This window comes from Sarcophilus harrisii, chromosome 1 (assembly GCF_902635505.1).
Source record: "Sarcophilus harrisii chromosome 1, mSarHar1.11, whole genome shotgun sequence".
Taxonomy (NCBI): domain Eukaryota; kingdom Metazoa; phylum Chordata; class Mammalia; order Dasyuromorphia; family Dasyuridae; genus Sarcophilus; species Sarcophilus harrisii.
The window spans coordinates 98,406,377-98,426,953 of NC_045426.1; the positions used below are offsets into that span (position 1 = coordinate 98,406,377).

The following is a 20,577-nucleotide window of genomic DNA, read 5'->3' on the forward strand; positions in this document are numbered from 1 at the left end:
TGGCGCCTAGAACAGTGTCTTTCATCTAGCAAATAATTGATAAAAGCTTGTTGATTAACCTAAAAACTTTAAGCTGAAATAATACTTTCTTCTAAAAGATGGATGTGTTGTGGTCCCACTTAAAAGAATAGCAGAGAAACAACAGAGAGGAAGTGTCCTAATGGATAGAAGGCTAGTTTTGAAACCCACTATACTAGTATATAAATTCTTCCTTTGACATGCATTGGGGGTGTGTTGTTGAGCAAGCAACCCCAATTCTCCGAGTTTCAGGAAACTCTCTAAGACTATAAGTTGTGGAGAAGGCATGGAGAAAGTACCAATTTCTGTTGGCAAAGGGAGTTTCTTCACCCAATAACTCCCTATACCAATGAAATTATGGATTCAGTTCTTATTTCTATCTCACAAGAATGATTTCCTTGAATAAGAGGCTTTACATTGTAGATATAGAAACAATCCTGATGTTTTCAGATGAAAACAATAGCTGGGTAGGAAGTTCCTAGAAATGTTGGATTATTTCTGAACAGTCCAAGAAATGAAATTCTACATTGTCTTTCAGAGGTATTTAAAATAGCCTTAAAATGTTAGGGTTAGAAGAGTCTTCGTAATCATCTCATTTACTCCCTTAATTATATCTGGAGAAACTTAAGATCTAAGCAAGTTTGTGTAAAGTCACACATCTAGAAATTGGTACAATTGAAACTAAAATGTATCTTTTGAATTTCATCCAGTGTTCTTTCTTTTATACCACACTGATATCGTTTCCTTTCTTCCAAGTCCTCCTTATTGGCATTTAAATGAATTCCTTTTGGTTTTGTCCCCAATGGAGATCTTGGTATTTAGGAAATTGGTATTCAGGAAACTTTGTATCATGGTTGGCAGCCATTTAGAAAAAATATGCCAAGTTTGCAAAGGAGTGGAATGAACAGTCCTGTGCACTAGGAAGATGACTGGTGATATTATAAAGGACAGGAATAGGGATATACTTAAGGAAGCCAAAAATAGAAGTATTACCGTATGTGCTTATATATTACTTTTCATATCATAATCCTTCTCTTGATTGTTGATGCTGTTTTAACTTTAATTTTCTTGTCCACATGAATACTTAGGCTATTTTCTTTCACTATGAATTTTCCCAGTTGATTCATCTTCCATAAATGCCCTCTGATTCACTTATTCTTCACCCTTCACATTTGTCATGATCTGAAAGTTCTAGTTATTACTTTATTATCAAAAACATATTAAATTATAGGGGGAAATGCAGGTCAAGTAGAAAAAGTCAGGGAAAACAGATAATGTGAAGGCTAGCCTGATATTCATGAAATATTGAAAGAACTAAGAGAATAATATAAATAAATAATATAAATAAAATAAAGGGTGGCTACAGAGAGATTAGGACCATGAAAAGTTTAACTTTCACTCAGATATTGTTCATTCTTCATTTTTGAATGATTTTTTTCAATTTTTTTCAATTTTGAAGAAGAATGAAGAAAGAAGAGGAGCATCATAGATGATGAAAAACTTGATTTATACTTCGAGTGGATTTAAGTGAGGAAGAGTTGTATAGTCATTAGCTTCACTCTCTCTTCTTGGTGATTGGAATCATTGGAGTCCACTGACCAGACAAAATTCAGGTTGATTGGAGATAACCCAAAATGCATTGGATGACCTTAGCTTCTTTGATGGCAGACCAAGCTCTAAGTGTTCCAAACACCTGCTTCAGGTGCCTTCATGGCCACTAGAACAAATTGTTCTCATCCATTCATTCTTTAAGAAAAAAAAGTTTTTATATGTATGGAATTGTTATCTTCCTGACTCACCAACAGATTTCAAGTCTGTTGGTTACTCACAACCTGGGTTAGCCCATTTGATGAGACAGTTTACCAGGATATGGTCATTGCACATGTTCCAGCTTTTTGGAATCAGCTTTTTCTTCTTTTTTTCTCAGATAAGGTAAATTGAAGGTTTGATAGAGGTCACAGATTAGAGAGGAATTCTCAAAGTAATTTAAAGAAATTCTTTATATGGAAGGCATATATTACATTTATCTGTATGCGAGATTTCTATGTATAAACTTGATGCATGATTAGCTAAAAATTATATTTAGAACCAAATTTTAATTTTTCTACCCTGTGGACCTTAGTAAATAAACAGATACTACAAAACAGCCTAGAGATAATCTGACCTTGGTTATTTCACCATTCTGAAAAAGAAGTCACTTTGAAAAGTGGTATCATCTCCTGAGGAAGAGAAACAACTAGGTATGAAATTAGAAGGAAAGAAGTGTCATGTCAGTAAGAAACTTGGAGTCATAGGGAAATAGTCATGAATGATAAGTTCCTGAGGAAAATCATTCCTGAAAACATCATGAGGTATGGGTCTATCAGAATGGGGCAGGCCTGGAAAGAAAAAAGGGAATATTAATTGAGTCTATAGCAAACTCAAAATTTATTTAGAGCAATAATTAATAATAAAAACAATAGCTTTTACCTTATGGTTTGTAAAGCATTTAACATTTATATTTTACAGATGAAGAAACATATCGAAAGAAGTTAAATGACTTTGAAGAATCACATAGCTAATAAGTTTCTAAGGCAGAGTTTGAATTCACATCTTCCTGACAGCAGTCCATTACTATATCCACTGTACCACTTATTAAGAAGCCCATACTCACCATAATATTATAAGTAAAAGTTGGAAAAGGGGAGAGGAAAAGAAAGCTCTTTAGAAAGAGATTATTTCCTTACTGTCTATGAATTCAAAGGTGACAATTTTTCTTTGTCTTTTACTATGTAACCATAAATTATTCTTTATTTTTAATGCATTATAATTTTGATTGCGTGTAAGGGAAGTTGGTACCCAATCTTTGCAGTAATACTATGCACTATTATTTCAAGGTACCAACTGTTTGGAACAGATTAGCCAGAGAACTATTAAAGGTTTCTAAAATGCATTTGATCCCTTTATAACAGAAGGGAATCTCTGACCAAAGAGTTATACTTTTATAATATATGCATAGGTATTATTTCCACTCCTTCTTCCATACTGTAAATTCCACATAGTCAATGACCCTGTCTTATTCATTATTTTTCTCTTTTGCCTAATACAGAGTCTTATATATAAAGCAGAATATTCACTACTTAACAAAATTGTTTAAATTATATTGCTGAGGAACAGCTAGATGGTACAGTGGATAGAACACCAGCTCTGAAATCAGAAGCAACTGAGTTCAAATCTGGTCTCAGACACTTAATACTTCCTAGCTGTGTGACCCTGTACAAGTCACTTAACCCCAACTGCCTCAGCAAAATAAATAAATAAATTATATTGCTGAACTGAGGATTGAAAAATGATTTCTTTTTTTCTCCTTAGCTTTGTTCTCCTATAAAAAGTAAACAAACATATAAACACCTCAATCCTTTGACAGCCACTGATAAGATTTGATGGTTCAGCAATGGAAGGAGTCAGGAGATTTCTCACTCCTTTGTAGTGTTATCTGGGCCAAATCATTTTCCCTTACTGCTCTTAAATTGTCAGATACATAAAAATGCATGTTGTATGAGATTATCACTAAAGTCATTTCTAGTTATAAAATTGTGTGATTCTTAATGTATGAAAAAATCAATACAAGTCCAATGGGAAACTTGGGTGGGGAAGTGGGCCTGCAGAAGGAGTATGTCATGACTTAATAAGCTCAGCAAAAGCTGTCATTTCTACTATAAATGTAATGAATGGTTGGCTGCTGGTTATATTTTAATAATGGACTTTATTTTCCTAATTTTTATTCAGGTTTGAAACATGACAGAATTCTGGGCAACAAAGCTAAGAAATTTCAGATCAGGTGGCAAAGAGTCTGTGAGAATAAGGAAGGTAAAAATATGCTGGCACTAAATTCTGCCAAATTTCAACCCCAACAGAGCTTTCATTCTGTTCCCAAATGTCTTCTGAAAGCCACTTATGTTTCATTGCAAGAACAGTTTACTTTGTCAAGCAATCATATTTAGAATCCAAATTATTATTTTTTTTAAAAAAAGGGAAAAAAAACATTGTTTCTGCTTTGGTCCAACAACATTAGAATTGCCATGATTTGTCATCATGCCTCCACAATGAAAAGATTATAGGTATTTGTTAGCCTTAATAGATCCTATTTGAATTGAATCAAGAAAATTTATCTTGACTTTTTAAATTGTATATAATACCTGAACATATGATCTCTAGTTTAGCACCTGCTTTTCAGAGTTGTAAATGTATTTTCTTACACATTAGAAGGATCATCTTTCTTTAAGGATTACAGGTTCATTTCTGATATATTTCTCAAACCTATTATCTCATCTAGTATTTTCATGAGGATTATAAATATTATGCTATATATAATTACATATTAGAAAGAGCCAAGATGTCTGAGCATAGGGAGAAACCTAATGGAACTCTCCTAACATTCTCCTCTAAACAACTTTAAAATAATACCTCAAATAAAATTTGGAAGCAGCAGAGACAACAAAAAGTTGGGGTGAGACATTTTCCCAACAACTAAGGAGGCTGGCAGAAGTCTGTCACATCAGAGTGGAGGTCTATCTAGAGCACAGAATGACAACACCAGTGGTGGACCTTAGAGTCAGAAGCAACAGCAGCAATTAGGGATCTTTCAACCCAGATAAAATAAAAAAAGGGGTCAGACAACTAAACAAAAAAAAATTATAAGGGTCCTTCTGCTGGTACTGCATGTACCTTGGAATTCTAATGCCCATAAAAAGCTCTCAGTCCTAATTCCATTATGGACAGGAGCCCTTTTGGTCCATCATAAGAAAGCAGGTCCCTGGTCAAAGTTCCAGAGAGGAGAGGAGCTTTTGTGGTCTCTCACAATAGAGCAGGAGCCTTTCTTGGCTAAAGACCAAAGTTTAGATCAAGTGAGCACTGACTACACATTTCCCTGGATCATACTACCTTGGAAGCATTGAAAACTTGCAGATCTCCAGAACTAGTTCTGAAAACAGCAGAAAGAAAGAGTATGGATTTTGGCACTGTGCCTATTCACACTTGCTGACAAGAACCCAATTTTAATATAAAATACAAAGTCAATAAATAGGATGGGAAAATGAGCAAACAGTTAAAAATAATTTGACTATAAAAAGTTACTATAAAGTCAGGGAAGACCAACACATACTCAGAAGAAGATAAAGATATGAAAATAGCTACAACCAAAAGATGCCATAAGAAAAAAATGGTCATTGGGCACAAAATTAACAAAATTAAGTTTTAAAGAAAAAGTTAAGTGTGATAGAGAAAAACTGGGAAAAGAAATGAGTGATGCAAGAAAATTATACACAGAGATTAATAAATTCATAAAAGAGGCACCATAAAAGCCCTGAAGAAAATGACACTTTAAAAAACATAATTGACCTATTGGTAAAAGAGGAACAATAATTTGCTGAAATCAGAATAGGCCAAGTGGATAAAAAGAAGAAAGAATCCATGGAAGAAAAAAGTTTCTTTTTTTCTTTCTTTTTTCCCCCCACCCTGAGGCAACTGGGGTTAAGTAACTTGCCCAGAATCACACAGGTAGGGAGTGTTAAGTGCCTGAGGCCAAATTTGAACTCAGGTCCTCCTGATTTCAGGGCTGGTGCTCTATCTACTATACCACAAAATTTCTTTAAAAACTTCCAAGTGGGAAAAAAAAAAGGTAATAAAGCTTAATAATAATAACAACAACTTCTGAAGAATTAGAATTGGGGCAGCAACTAGAAGCTAATGGCTCCATAAGACATCAAGAAATTATAGTTTAAAAAGTCAAAAGAATAAAAAAAAATGAAGAAAAATTTTAATATCTCACCAGATAAATACCTGACTTGGAAAATAGGTTAAGGAAAATAGATTAATTTAAGAATTATTGGACCACCTGAAAGAATTAAAAAAAACCCTAGACATCATAAATAAATAAATTTTAAAGGGAAAGTTGCCTTGATATCTAAAAAAAAGAGGGTAAAATAAAAGTAGAAAGAATCAAGCAATCATCTCCTGAAAGAGATTCTAAAATGAAAATTCCTAGAAACATAATTACCAAATTCCAGAGCAACCAAATTAAGAAGAAAATATTGCAAGCAGTCAGAAAGAAACAATTCAAATATTGTGGTGTTATGGTCAGGAACAAACAAGACTTAGAAGCTTCCATATTAAAAAAAGCAAAGAGCTTATAATAGAAGGAATATGACATTCTGGGAGGCAAAGAAGCTAGGATTTACAACCAAAAATAACCTAACCAGAAAAACTAATTTTTCATAGGGAAAAATAGATATTTAATGAAACAGAGAATTTAAATCATTCTGATGAAAATACTAGAGCTGAATATAAAATTTGACACAAACACAAGGCTCAAGAGAGGCATAAAATATTAAACATGAAAGAACAATGACAATGTATCCATCAAAGTAGGGCAGATAAGGGTCTATACAGACAGAGAGACTTAATTTGAATCAAATATATAAGCATGATCTCCAAAGTGAAAAAGAAAAAAAAATGAAACAAACAAAGAGGTATGTATTGGGAGGAGGGGAAACAGAGAGGTAAAATGGGGGATTTTTTTTCTCACATAAAAGACACTCAAGGAAGAGCTTTTACAGAGGAAGGGAAAATGGAAGAATGATGGACAATGCTTAATTCTCAGACTCATTTGAATTGATGAAAGGTAAAGGATATTTTCATATTCATTTGGGTACTGAAATCTATTCAGTAGGGAAATTGAAAAGGAAGGGGATGAGAGGCAGGGGAGAATGATATAAGTAAAAGTGGATTAAGAGAGACAATGGTAACCAACAAAAAAGATTGGTTGATTTGTTTGCTTGTTTGTTTGTTTTTTGTTTTGAGAAGAGACAGGATAAAAAAGACAGAAGAATAAACAAAAGAAAATAGGATAGGGAAATACAGTTAGTAATCATAACAGTGATTATTAATGGGATAAGTTCACCTACAAAATGGAACCAGATAGCAAAATGGCTTAGAAATCAGAGAACAACATGTTGTTTATTTATAAAAGACACACTTGAAACAAAGACACACAGAGTTAAAATAAAGGGTTGAAGCACAATCTATTCTGCTTCAGCTGAAATAAAAAAAAGATAGCAAAATGATCATGATCTTTGACAAAACAAAAGCAAAAATAGCTCAAATTAAAAGAGATAATTCGAGAAAACACATCTTGCTAAAAAGTACTATAGACAATAAATATATATTTTTAATTATAAGTTTCTCAGATAAAGACCTCATTTTTCACATATGTAGACAGCTACATCAAATTTATTTTTTTTTAAAAAAAGAGCTATTCTTCACCTGATAAATGTCCAAGGGACATGAACAGGTAATTTTTTTTCATAAGAAAAAAATCAAAACTATCTATAATCATTTTTTAAAATGCTCTAAATCACTATTGATTAGAGAAAGGCAAATTGAAATGATGTTGAATTACCACCTCACACTTATCAGACATGAAAAATGCTAAAGTAGATGTGAGAAAATAAGTGCACTAACTAACTTTTTCGTGGACTTGTGAAGTGATCTAACTATTCTGGTGAACAATTTGTATCTGTACCCAAAAAGCTATAAAACTATGAATATTCTTTGACCCAGAAATACTACAATCACATGCATATTCCAAAGAGATCATTAGAAAAACAAAAGCACCTCATATTCAGAAATTTTTATAACAGCTCTTTCTGTGATGTAAACAATTGAAAATTGAGGGGATGTTCATCAATTGAGGGATGGCTGAACAAGTTGAGGTATATAATTGTATGATAAGAAATTATGGAGGGGGAGTTTTCAGGAAAAAAAGTAAAATATGGAAAGACATATGTACTAATACAAAGTAAAATAAGAAAAAACAGATCATCATGCACAATTACGGAAATGTCATAATGATCAACTGAAAAACTTGGCTACCTAATCGATAAATTTTATCCAAGACAATTGCAAAGGACTCATGATAAAAAAAAAAACAAAAACAAAAACAAAAACAAATGCTGTCCACAGAATGAACTAATGAGCTATGAATATCAAGTGAAGCATAACTTTCTTGCTTTCTTATTTATTTTTTCAGCGTGTCTAGTATTGAAATATGATTTGTATAATTTCATACGTATATTTGATATAATTTTGCTTGCCTTTAGAGTGAGTAGGAGAGGGATGAAAGAAGAGAATTCAGAACTAAATTTTTTTTTAAAAAGAATGTTAAAAATAATTAATTTTTAAATTTTACTGATTTTTTAAAATATAAGGCATGGGCTAGTTATTAAAATTAAGTTCAAAATTGTGTTAAAATCTTAATACTGCAGTTGACTGCTAGTGTGATACTGGGCAAGTCATTTAAACGTTCTGTACCTTAAGTTTTCTCAGCTGTTAAATGAGAGGTCTGATCTATTCCAGCTCTAAAACTATGAGCCTATAACTAACATAGTCTGCTGGGGTTTACAGTATCTAAAATGATAAATAAATAAAAGGAGAAGAAAGCACTCACTACTGTAGAAGCCCTAACAACTCTTCTAAGTTTTACAGAAATAAGGATCCTGAAAAGTAGTAATGAAGCACAGCATAGTGGATAGATAGATGACATATGAAATGAAAGCAAGTAAAAATAAAAAAGGCAAGGAAAGAAAAAAAAATTATATCAAGTTCAAGGAATTATGAAAAATGTGTAAACCTTCATGAATTTGTGTGCTTCATTATTTTGTTATTTAAAACTCAATACCTCAATGCTCCAAAAGTTTTGGTTGAAGACAAAGCTGTTTAAGGCATATCATACATCTAGACTATTCAAACTGCAGGGTAACAGATTATTTTGTAATTGCTAATGTACTCAGTTATAAAGTATGAAAACCAAATGGGATTTTGACTGCCCAATAATATTCATTGTAATAAACATGAAAAGAAAAAGGATCTCTGATAATGCAGACTATTTCCTGGAGTGTAGAACAGGAGGATCCCCTTTTGCCACCTAAAATATAGAGGTTAAATAAGCAGTGTCTGTCAGGACTCACTCTATGTCTGTTAAAAATCTGAATCCCAACTCACATCTGTTTCTTATAATAGCAATAGGAATCAGAGTTTGGCTGGCCATTTGTTATACAAACAAAAGACAGAATGGAAGGAACCATTTCTTCCAACTCCTGTAGGGGTCCTAAAAGGACACCAGAGAATAATGGAAAGTGGTCTTCAATACTTCTAAGGAGCCATAGGCCAAGGTACTAGCTGCTCACAATGAACTCTCTATCCAATTCATAATCAGAAAACAGAAGTACTATTCATTATATTTAGTATTTAATTTCCCCCCACTTACATGTAAAAGCAATTTTTAACATTTGTTTTTAAAACTTTGAGTTCCAAATTTTTTCCCTTACTTCCTCCTCGCCACTCATTTAGAAAGCAAGAAATTTGATATAGATTTCATCTATCTATCTATCTATATATATCTATATCTATATCTATATTTATGTAGTCATGGAAAACATTTCCACAATAGACATGGTGTGAAAGAAAACATAGACCAAAAAAAAAAAAAAAAAAAAAAAAACCTAAAGAAAAATAGACAATTTAAAAATGTATTATTCAAACTGTATTCAGAATCGGTCAGTTCTTTGTCTAGGGATAAATAGCATTTTTCATCATAAGTCTTTCACTGTTGTCTTGGATCATTTTATTGCTGAGAATAGATAAAACTTCACAGCTGATAATCTTACAATATTGCTGTTACTTTGCAGATACTACATTTCACTTTGCAAAAGCTCTTGTAAGTTTGTCTAAGTTTTTCTGAGAGCATTCCATCACAATCACATACTGTAATTTGTTTAATCATCTCCCAATTGATGGACATTACTTCAATTTCTATTTCTTTGCTAGCAGAAAAAATGTTTAAATATTATATGTATACAAATATACACACACATACATATTCATATATATATCTGTCCTTTCCCTTTTTGTTTTTTATCTCTTTTTGGATACAGAACTAGTAGAGATATTGCTAGGTCAAAGGGCATACCCTTTAAAACCATTATCATGGTTTTATAATCCTTTGAATCTAAGTCAAAATTGTTCTATAAAATGGTTGGAAGAAATTCACAATTCCACAAGCATTGCATTAATGTGTCTTATTTCCCACATCCCTTCCATCAACTGTCATTTTCCTTTTCTGTTCTTTTTGTCAAATAGTATGAATTAGGATCTTAGAATGATTTTAATTTCAATTTCCCAGACCAATAATGAGTTAGAACAAGTTTTTCCTTTGACTACAGCTAACTTTGATTACTTTATCTGAAAGCTGTTCATGCATGTTTTCATCATTTGTCATTTGGGAATGATTCTTTTTTTTTTTTTTTTTAAGAAATGCAATTCAGTTCTCTATTTGTTTGAGAAATAAGACCAGAGAAACTTGTTTCAAATTTGTCAGTTATGATTGCTAACTATATTTCCCTACATTCTATCCCCCAGTTTAGTTTATTTTCTCTTTCATTCCTTCCTGTCCCTCCTCAAAAATCTTTTGATTGACTACCACTTTTCCCAATCTAGAATAACAATAGAATAAGAAAGATTTCTATACCCAATTAAGTGTCTATATTATTCCCTCTCTTTGAGACTATTCTGATTAGAGTAAGGTTCACTCACTCTCACCTCCTCCTTTCCCCTCCACTAAAAAAACTTTTTCTTGTTGGTTTTATGTAAGACAATTTACCCTTTTCTACCATACCAGCTCTCTTTCTCCCATTATCTACCTTTTTCTCACACCTTAATATTTTTTAGATATCAGACCTTCATATTCAACTGACATCTTATCTTTCTGTTTTTCCCTATCTTGTCCATCTATCTATTGATATATCTATCTATATTTCTTTTAACTTCACTAATAATAAGAATGACCTTGTGAGTCACAGCTATCCACTTTCCATGTAGGAATGTCAACAGTTTAACCTGATTAAGTCACTTATAATTTCTCTTTTCTTTTTACCTTTTTATCTTTCTCTTGAGTCTTACATTTGAAAATCAAATTTTCTCTTCAGCTTTGGTCTTTTCATCAAGAATGCTTGAAAGTCCTCTCTTTCCTTGGATATCCATTTTCCTCCTGAAAGATTATATTTATGCTAGGTAGGTGATTCTTGATTTTAATCCTAGCTACTTTGCCCTCCATGATATCATATTCTAAGCTTTTTAATCCTTTATGTAGAAGCTGCTAAATCTTGTGTTATCCTGATTGTGGCTCCAAGATATTTGAACTATTTCTTTCTGACTGCTTGTACTATTCTCTCTTTGACCTAAGAGCTCTAGACTTTGGCTATGATATTCTGGGGAGTTTACCTTTAAGGATCTTTTTCAGAAGGTGATTAGTGGATTCTTTCCATTTTTATTTTTGCTCGTCCCTGCCCAACTCCCCCTTCCTCCCCACCCAGGGTCTAGAATATCAAGGCAGTTTTACCTGATGATTTTTCTGAAAGATGGTGTTTAGGCTATTTCTTGATTATAGTTTTTGGGAAATCTAATGATTTTTAAATTATCTTTTCAGATATATTTTCCAGGTCAGTTGTTTTTTCAATGAGATAATTCACATTGTCTTCTATTTTTTTCATTTTGTTTAGTGCTCTCGATGTCTCAGTGGCCCCAAGCAAGTCACTTACCTTCTCAGACTCAGTTTCCTCATCTGTAAAATGAGAATGAAAATAGTATTTATTTCACAATATTGTGATAAAGTTCAAGTGTTATTTGTAAAGTTCTTTGCACTTATATCAGTGTAAGTTATAGTAAGATTTTTTCTGTCCAGTTTATAATCTGCATCTTGAAACAGGTTTGAACTTTATTCTCAACCTAGACAAAAAGCCAAAGAAAAATGTGAAAAAAAAATAAAAATGGAAAACGAAAACCTAGCCTTTAACTCATCCAATACCAGTAAGGGAGAAAAGGTCCTGTGCCCAATCATTCTTCCTTACTTCCCAATTTCCCTTTTCAGGGTATGTCCTCTAGTCATTTGGAAGAATCATAAAAGGTTTTTTTTTTCCTCTTTATACCCATCATTATCATCAAAAAGCATTTACTGCACCTAATTGCACATGACGTTTCACAGAATTACACAGAAACTCCAATTAGAACAGCCTGCCATGGAACAACATTCACAGAAAGAGGCCTCAGCTTGATCTGTTTTTATTTTGCTGTCTTTAAAAAAAAAAAATTAATGTGAAGTCTTCAGCTGAAAAAGCTCCTCCCCCAGTGAATCAAGCAGTCTTTTTCATTTAATCCTTTCCCCTATTGGGCAAAAATCTGTTTCCTGAAACTTGGCCCCTCAGGCCACTAAATCCACCCCACTTGCCTCTAGCTGCCAGTAACTGGAAAAGAAGTTGGGGTGCTTAACACTGACTCCTCTCAAGCTCAGAGGGCAGAGGTCTGTTTCCATGTTGTTAGTTTCTTCTGGAAATTGAGAAGAAAAGCCTGCTCTGGATTATCACATCCACATAAACTAAACAGACACTGTTCTAAAACTTGGCAATAGAGACCTTAATATATTCCTATTTCTGACACTGTCCTTAGAAAATACTTTTTTTTTCTTTTTTCTAAATTGAACTTGTGATTTCATTGGTATGGCAAACTCCTGATGAAGATATGCTCTCTACCAATTTAGATTAGCATTTGCTTTGCAAATTGTAGTTTTAAGAGAGTTGTCTGAGGCACTGAGAAGTTAAATAAGTGGATCAGTATGTATCAGTATATATGTATAGCCAGTATGTATCCAAAGTAGGAGACCAGGGCTTCTTGATAAGCTTTCTATCCACTATGTCAGATTGTTTCTAATTACTAAAAGTAAACATCTGTTCTGACTCCTGTTTGTCTTCTATATCTTTAGGTTGCACTGAGGAAAGGGAAAGGGAAGAAAAAAGGAAAGGAAAGAGGAAGGGAAAGAGAAGGGAAAAAGAAATAGAAATAGAAGAGAAAAAGAAAAGGGAAATGTAAGAAAAGATAAAAGGAAAGGAAAAGGAAAGGAGTATAAGTGAAAAAAGGGATGAGATAAAAGAAAAAAGAAAAGGGAAGAGAAATGTAAGGCAAGGAAAAAGAAAAAAATAAGACAACATATGATCAAATACCTGTCATAGACTGATGTGGAATATGCTCCACCACAAGGTCATGTACCATGGATAGCAATTTATACTTTTCTGTATGCAATAAAAGACAAAAAATAATAATAAGCATTTTACATTTTACCTCTTTTCTGCCCACTTGAAAAATTTCCCAGTCTACATCTTCTGATAACATGGGCAGCTCTTGGGACAATCCTCTTTTTGGACAATCTTCTCTAAGCTGTGTGTCATTCCCATTGATTGATAAAAGACTAATTTAGAGTCCTGGAAAAAAGAGTGAAATAAGATATAGAAACATATATTTAGCACTGGAAGGAATCTCAAGGGTGATCTAGCCTAATCCTTTCATTTGACAGTTGGACTTAAATAAAATTAAGAACTACCACTCAATTTGGTAGACTAGGGCATTATTCCCACTTGGTTCTCCACTAAGGAAAATTTCTGAACTCTGAACACTGTAATGAATGCTGGGCCACACTTGATTCTTTGCCTCTAATGATATTTATAAAGGCTCTCCTTTCTCATGTTTCTTAACTCATTGAAAAGACTCATTGTCCTTGTTGACCCAAGAAGAGATTATGTAAAACTCAGATTTTGACTCCTGTTCAGGTCTCACTAAAAGAGAAGAGTAAATAGATACCCATTTATAGGATATTTTTTTTCTCTCATAGAAAAGAAATGCTAAAACACAAAAAGTCTCTCACATGTCCACACTGAAATACTGTTAAAGGGAAGTTGATAACTTTAAATTCATCAAAGCAGTTTTCTGTACTGCAAATTATGTATTTTACATTTCACATCTTTTCTTTATGGCTCAAAAATCCTGAACCTATATCTGATAGAATGAGTCAGGTTTAAGCCAATTTTCTTATTAATGGAGAATATCAGCTTTGGGTGTTGATGATAGGGTGTAAAGCGTTCTTCCTGATATGTACTAGGAAGGGGTGTCCCTTCATTGCTGACTTCTCACATATTGAAACAGTATAAACTCCTGCCAAGGACACCAACATTTCGATCTAACCAACAGCACCTATCACCTTTCAAACTATCAACCTGGTCATGTCTGTCTCAGGAAAGAATAAACAGCAAAGAAATAGACCAAAATCCAAACTCAAGTTTACCTAGACAGAGCATTTGTTTTGGTGGTCATGTGTGATCATAAATGTTTGGTGTCTGAAATGGGTGATATGGGAGGCCATCCATCTCCCATATTGGGAAATTAATCCTAACACAATATGCAGTTGGAAAAAAAAAAGAATACTCTCCCTTTTAACTCATTAAGTCTTCAGCTTTTTCTGTTCAGTGGTCAATGAGGAAATTTTTTATCAATTCAAAGTGTAACATAGATAATCAGAAGCAGATGTCCCAGATCCAAACCAAAGAAGAGAAGGAAATTCTGGTCATAATCAGTTAATAAACATTTGTTAAGCACATATCATATCTTAGGTTCCAAGAAAAGCACTGGAAGATACAAAAAGAGGCCACTCATAAACTGCCCTCAAGGAACTTAAAACCTAATGGGGAAAATAATATGAAAACAAACATACACAAAGCAAACTATGTAAATGATAAATAGGAAATAATTAAGAGATTGAAAGCCTTGGACTTGAGTAGTTGGAATAGGCTTCCTGTAGGTGGTGGTATTTTAGAAGGAATTTAAAGGAAAAAAGGTCAATGGTCAGAGTAGAAAAGGGCAAGCATTTCAAGCATGTAGGACAGAGAAAACGACTAGAATGGAGACATGGGAAGATTTTTATTGAACTGGAAAATTACATTAGAAAAACAATTTATTATTCATAAAACAACATAAAGTAATACCTTTTGGTTTTATCTTTATATCTCCAGAACCTCGCACAGTGCTTGCTACTTAATAGACTTAACATATGATTATTAAAGAAATTAACTTTAAGAGATTTTAAATGATTTACTCAGGGTCACACAGGTAATGGATAAAGCTAGGGTTTGAGCCATGATTCTGTGGTTCCAAATCCTGTAGATTTTACATTATGCCATATTGTCTCTGTTCTTGACAAGACCAAAATTTTCATATATTATTGAATTAAATTGGTTAAATTTAGAAAATGTGGTTTGAAGCAGCAGATTTTGGTGTATATTTCTTATTCTCTTTCAATTTTGAGATTTTACCAACAAGAAAATAGAAATTTCTTGGGGGGGGGGTGTCTCACTTTTTACTTTGTAATTTCACTCACAGAATAATACATCATCACAATTAACATATAATTTTTAATGAGTGAAAGAATGAATGAAGAGATTATCTGGGTATCCTTATTAAAACCATGAATCCGGCTTCATATATGATTATAATAGTAAAAATATGTCCATTTTTGTCATGTGGAACTGAAAGTATGGCATGAAACAGTCAGAGGTTAACCTGGAGGTTTAGAATATAAGAAATAAGATCTCTTCAACCAACTATTTATTATGAATACAGACCTTTCATTTGGTAAAAATATTGTCCAGGTTTCATAACTGAGACTAAAAGAACCTAATATATTAGTAGGTCTGAATCCTTTATTTTAAAAATGATGATACTAGACACAGAGACAACAAGTGAATTTGACAAGACTAGGTAAATAAATAGAAATGCTGGCATCCAACCTAACTCCTCTGACTATAAAAATGTCTTCCATTTACTAGTTCAGCTCTTGATCATTCTTATTGGCTTTCTACATGTCCTAGGATCATAAACTAATCAAATCTTTTTTTTTATATCATTGTAATTTTCTATGTGCCCATACTTGGAATCTTCTCTTTCCTCATCTCTGCCTCCTTGCTTCCCCGATTTCCTTTAATCAATTAAATCCCAGCCAACTAAAATCCCATCATCTACAGGAAGCCTTTATCAACCCCTCTTCATTCTAGCATCATCTCTCTTTAAATTATTTCCCACATAGTTTGTTTGTACAAGTGCATTTGCTTGTTGTTCCCTTCCCCCTTCTTCCCCCCTATTAAATTGTGACCTCCTTGAGGGCTGGGTCTGTACCATTTGCTTCTTTGGCTACCTCCAACAAATAGTACAGTTCATGGAATACAGCAAGCACTTAATAAATGTTTGTTGATTGACTGAATGAAATCTATAACTAAAAGGGACTATAGCTAGTCCAACTTCCTGATTTTACAGATGGAAAAAAGTGAGGTTGATTTTCCTATGGTCTCAGAGGTTCCAAGTGACAGACATAGGATTTTACTATATCATGCTCTCATCCAACCATCCATCTATGTATTTATTCTTTTATTCATTTAACACTTATTTTGTGTCTGGTCTTTTCAGTTGTATCTGATTAATCATGACCCTATTTGGGTTTTTTTTCTTACAAACATACTAAAGTGGTTTTCCATTTCCTTCTCCAGCTCATTTTCAGATGAGGAAACTGAAACAAAGAGGATTAAGTAACTTTGTTCAGGGTCACAGAGCTAGTAAGTGTCTAAGGTCAAATTTAAACTCAGGTCTTCCTGTCTCCAGGGTGGGCACTCCATTCATTGTACCACCAAGCTGCTCCCCATGAGGCATTTCTATTACAAGGCATTTTGTTTTACATGGGGGAAATGGGAGAAATATGACACTGTCATATTGTTAAAGAGCTAACATGTTGTCAGTAGTAAAAGTAGGACAGTTAAGCAAATAAAAATAGTGTATGATTAAAATATAAAGTCCTAGAGGAGTATAAAAGGCAATGAGAGCATGGGATAGAGATCAATAGACACATATCATAGGAAGTGATTATATTCAACATGCTTTTCAAGTCTAGACCTACTAAAACTAAACTTGCATATTTTGGCAACAAAGAATCTTTTAAATGGATCATTATTAGGTCTGGCCCCAAACTCAGGTCATACAGGAAAGTCAATGAGGACCTTTTCCAGCCTTCCTTGTCATGTTCCCACTAGTTGATGGAACCTCTTCCCATTAGAGACTGAACACCCCTATCCTCATCCAGAGGTAAATAAGAACCCTGCTTCACTCTTAACCTTCAGACTATTATCTACTTCTCAACAGTCTTGTCTTGCCAAGATTACTCAGACTGTAAGCATCCAAGATGGATTCTGAATGCATGTTTTCTGACTTGTTGCTCTTTTCATCATACCTTAAAAGCTTCCTAAGTGGATTCTATTCCCTTTTTTTTCTTCTTTCTCCTATTCATGCTTCCCACAGTTGCTAAAATAAATTTTGTGAAAGTACAAATCTGACCACATCATGCCCCTACTCAAAAACTTTCTATGACTCTAAGATAAAATGTAAACTTGTGAACTTTGCATGGGCAGCCTTCAACAATCTGGCTTCAATCTACTTTTTCAGTCTTTTTATATGATACTCTTTCCAATACACTACAGTCTAACTACCTAGATTGCTAGTTCCTCTTTGAACTAAACATTCCACTTCCCAGTTCTGAAAACTCAGAAGAATCTTTTATACATTGACAAATTCCCTACTCAACTCTGCTTCTTAGAATCTTTATATTTCATTTAAGGTCCAGTTAAGGATTTACCTTATCTATGAAATTCACCCTGCACCTTAGTTCTATTTCTACTGTACAAAGAAATCTGCATTTTACCTTTGAATCCTTTTCACCTTTTTCTTTGTTCCTTATTCCTACACCTTGATAAACCCCAATATTGAGCTCTTTTTGCCATATATATCCTCTGACAACATTAATATACATCTAGGTGAACAATGATAGAAGTCACAGAACTTAGATGACTAGGTCCATTTAAGATATGTGTTATCTAATTTCACTAGTGGCCTCATTCATTTTATTCTCTTCTAGGAATTACTACCTACCATTTTGACTATAAAACTGAATAGATAATATTTTCTTCCAAGCTTTTTGCATTACCTTCCTTTTCAATAAGGAATCTCATATACTACTGGGGTGAGAAAATAAAAGCCACATGTCATAAACTCTTCCATTCTGTGCCTTAAATCTTTCTTTACTCTAAGTTCTGGGGAAGAGATGGTTCTTCTTTAGGCTTTTGATTTCCTAGTTGTACCTGATACCATTCCTTGTCCTCGAAATATTTCTTGTTCTCTGTCTCTGATCTCTCTTTTAATTCTTTATTTCTTCCTCTCTACCTTCCTTCATTCTTTTCCCTCCCTCCCTTCCTTTCTTCCTGTCCCTGTCCCTGTCCCTGTCCCTCGTTCCCTCTCTTCTCTCTCTCTCCTCTCCCCTCCTCTCCTCTCCTCTTCCCTCCCCTCCCCTCCTCTCCCCTCTTCTCCCTTCTTCTCTCTCTCTCTCTCTCTCTCTCTCTCTCTCTCTCTCTCTCTCACTCTCGCATTAATCTTCTCTACTACCTGAAAACATGCTCTAATCTCCTTCATCCCTAAAAGCCCTCTGTAGGGATTATCCACTAAACTATCATTTTCTCAATCTCTTTTAGTCCCTCATAATCTGGCACCCAAAATCATTCCTTTAGTGTGACTGTTCTTTCCAAATTTATCAGTGATTTCTTAATAACCAAATTCAACAGACTTTTCTCAGTTTTTATCTTTTTTGAGCACCAGTTCCATGAGATTTACTGAGTGTAGGCAATCTTCAATGAGTATCTTATAGGCATTTCAAAAAATGAATTTGTTAATCTATCTCTTCTTCTCAAATCCTATCCCTTCTCTGAACTTTTTTTTTTGAAGGCTTCATTATCCTTCCAGTTATATATTTTCTTAAGATAATGGTTCTCCTTTATTCAGCACTTAAGGAGAAGAATTAAATTTATTCTTCAGTAGTCTATTGACCCAAGGGGCCAACACTAACAGGTAAAATTTATTGAAAGGAAGATTTTTCTAATAATTAAAGCTTCCATCCCTGGAATTGCTGAAACAAAAGTTGAATGAGCATGAGGTCTGGGATATTGTAAAAGGAATCCATGGTGGAGACTGCACTAGGTGATTTCTAAGGTCACTTCCAACTTTGAGTCCATAATTTTCAGGACTGAATGAAATTATTTTGGGATAAATAACATTCTACTTTGTTAAGTAGGTAATAAATTGTTGGTATCCATCTAAAGAGATAATGGATTAATATAGAGTGTTTAAAAGGCTCTAATAAAATCAAATTATAAAATAGATTATATGAATGGTTATTAAAGGAAATCAGGGTATTTTCTGATATGGCTTATTTATTTGAAACTGATTTTATGGGACACAATCAGGGTCTCTTAGTTATGTTTTCAAGAGATTTAAGTTACATCATTACAGGGACTGATTGCAAGTTAGTGATGCAACATCAAATAAACTTTCCAATGGGGAGGGGTTTCATAACTGCCTACTATATGCTTATATTGTTTAGCCAAATACACCAGAAGCTATACTGAAACGAGTTAAGTAATCTAAAGAAACTATGCAATTACATAGTTTAGGTTTCCTCAAACTCAAACCTCAAAGCTGAATTGTGCAGCAAATGAGGGATCCAGCCTTTGGGATTTGGGCCTGCCTCAACTTGATTGTTTGTTTGTTCGTTCATTCATTCATTCATTCATTCCTTTGTTTGTTTTTGACTTTTAGAAAACTGCTTCTAATCTTTCTGCTATTTTCTTTAAACAGTCATAGTGTTTGAGGTTCATTAACAGGCCAATCTGGCAGATTTGTTTCATGCTTTTGTTATAGCCAATATCACATGCTGTGAAGCACATTGAGTACCTAGAAAAAAAGCCATTAAAGATGTCTCATTAAGGGTGTCCTTCAATCCATTTTCTAACTCCTCCAAGTTTAGTGATCCCAAAGTTAAGGGAGTATAAGTTCTTGCAAAGAAAGTATTATTTTCTATGTCAGAAGATTATGAATGTTCCCAGTGACACTTTGCATTTATTCTGGAGGATTTCTTGGCAGATTCCATTTGAAATGTTTTTATACCCTTTGAATTTCATCTTTGTGCAGAGCCACATAAAAAGGACAACGCCTCCAAAGCAACTGGGAAATTTCATTTGTCCTAGTGATTATGAGCCACCACCAACAGCTTGTGGGTGGTTTATCATGTCTCCCAAAAAATTCTTTTTGTAACCCTAACAAAAGTACTCTTTGCCATTCCAAATGGTCAGGAGCCAAGAAGATGCATTTCGAATTGTCTATGTGTCACCCCCAAAACCATTTTGAGGCATGGAGGAAACATGGTAGAATTGCTTTGTTTTGTTTTAAAATACCCATATCACATGACTTTTGCTATGGCCAAATCCACCCATTTTCATTCAAACCAGATCTGTGCCACATGTAAAAAAAAAAACAAAACAAAACAAAACAAAAAACCTTATTTATGTGATGTTTGTTTCAACTAGAATCCTCCTCCTGGAGTTACTCTTTGATTGGCTCTTTGCTGGTGATGACTGACACTTTACCCCTGAAGCTTACTTTATGAAGGACTTTCTAAACATCTGCCTTCATCAAGTTGCAGGTTGCAGTCTCTGAAAAAAAATCCTATAGCCCCCTCTGAAGAATCCTAATGGAATGGGTCAGAAGGGTCCCCAGCTG

General features: G+C 33.7%; 1 long non-coding RNA gene across 1 annotated transcript; it reads right to left on the reverse strand.

Moving 5' to 3' along the window:
* Positions 1–11,016: 11,016 nt before the first annotated feature.
* LOC116420489 lies at positions 11,017–13,354 on the reverse strand. Its single transcript, XR_004230828.1, has 3 exons — positions 13,225–13,354; positions 11,652–11,674; positions 11,017–11,101 (listed from the first exon to the last, which is right to left on the reverse strand). It is a non-coding gene; the product is annotated as an uncharacterized LOC116420489 (long non-coding RNA).
* Between the last annotated feature and the right edge of the window lie 7,223 nt (positions 13,355–20,577).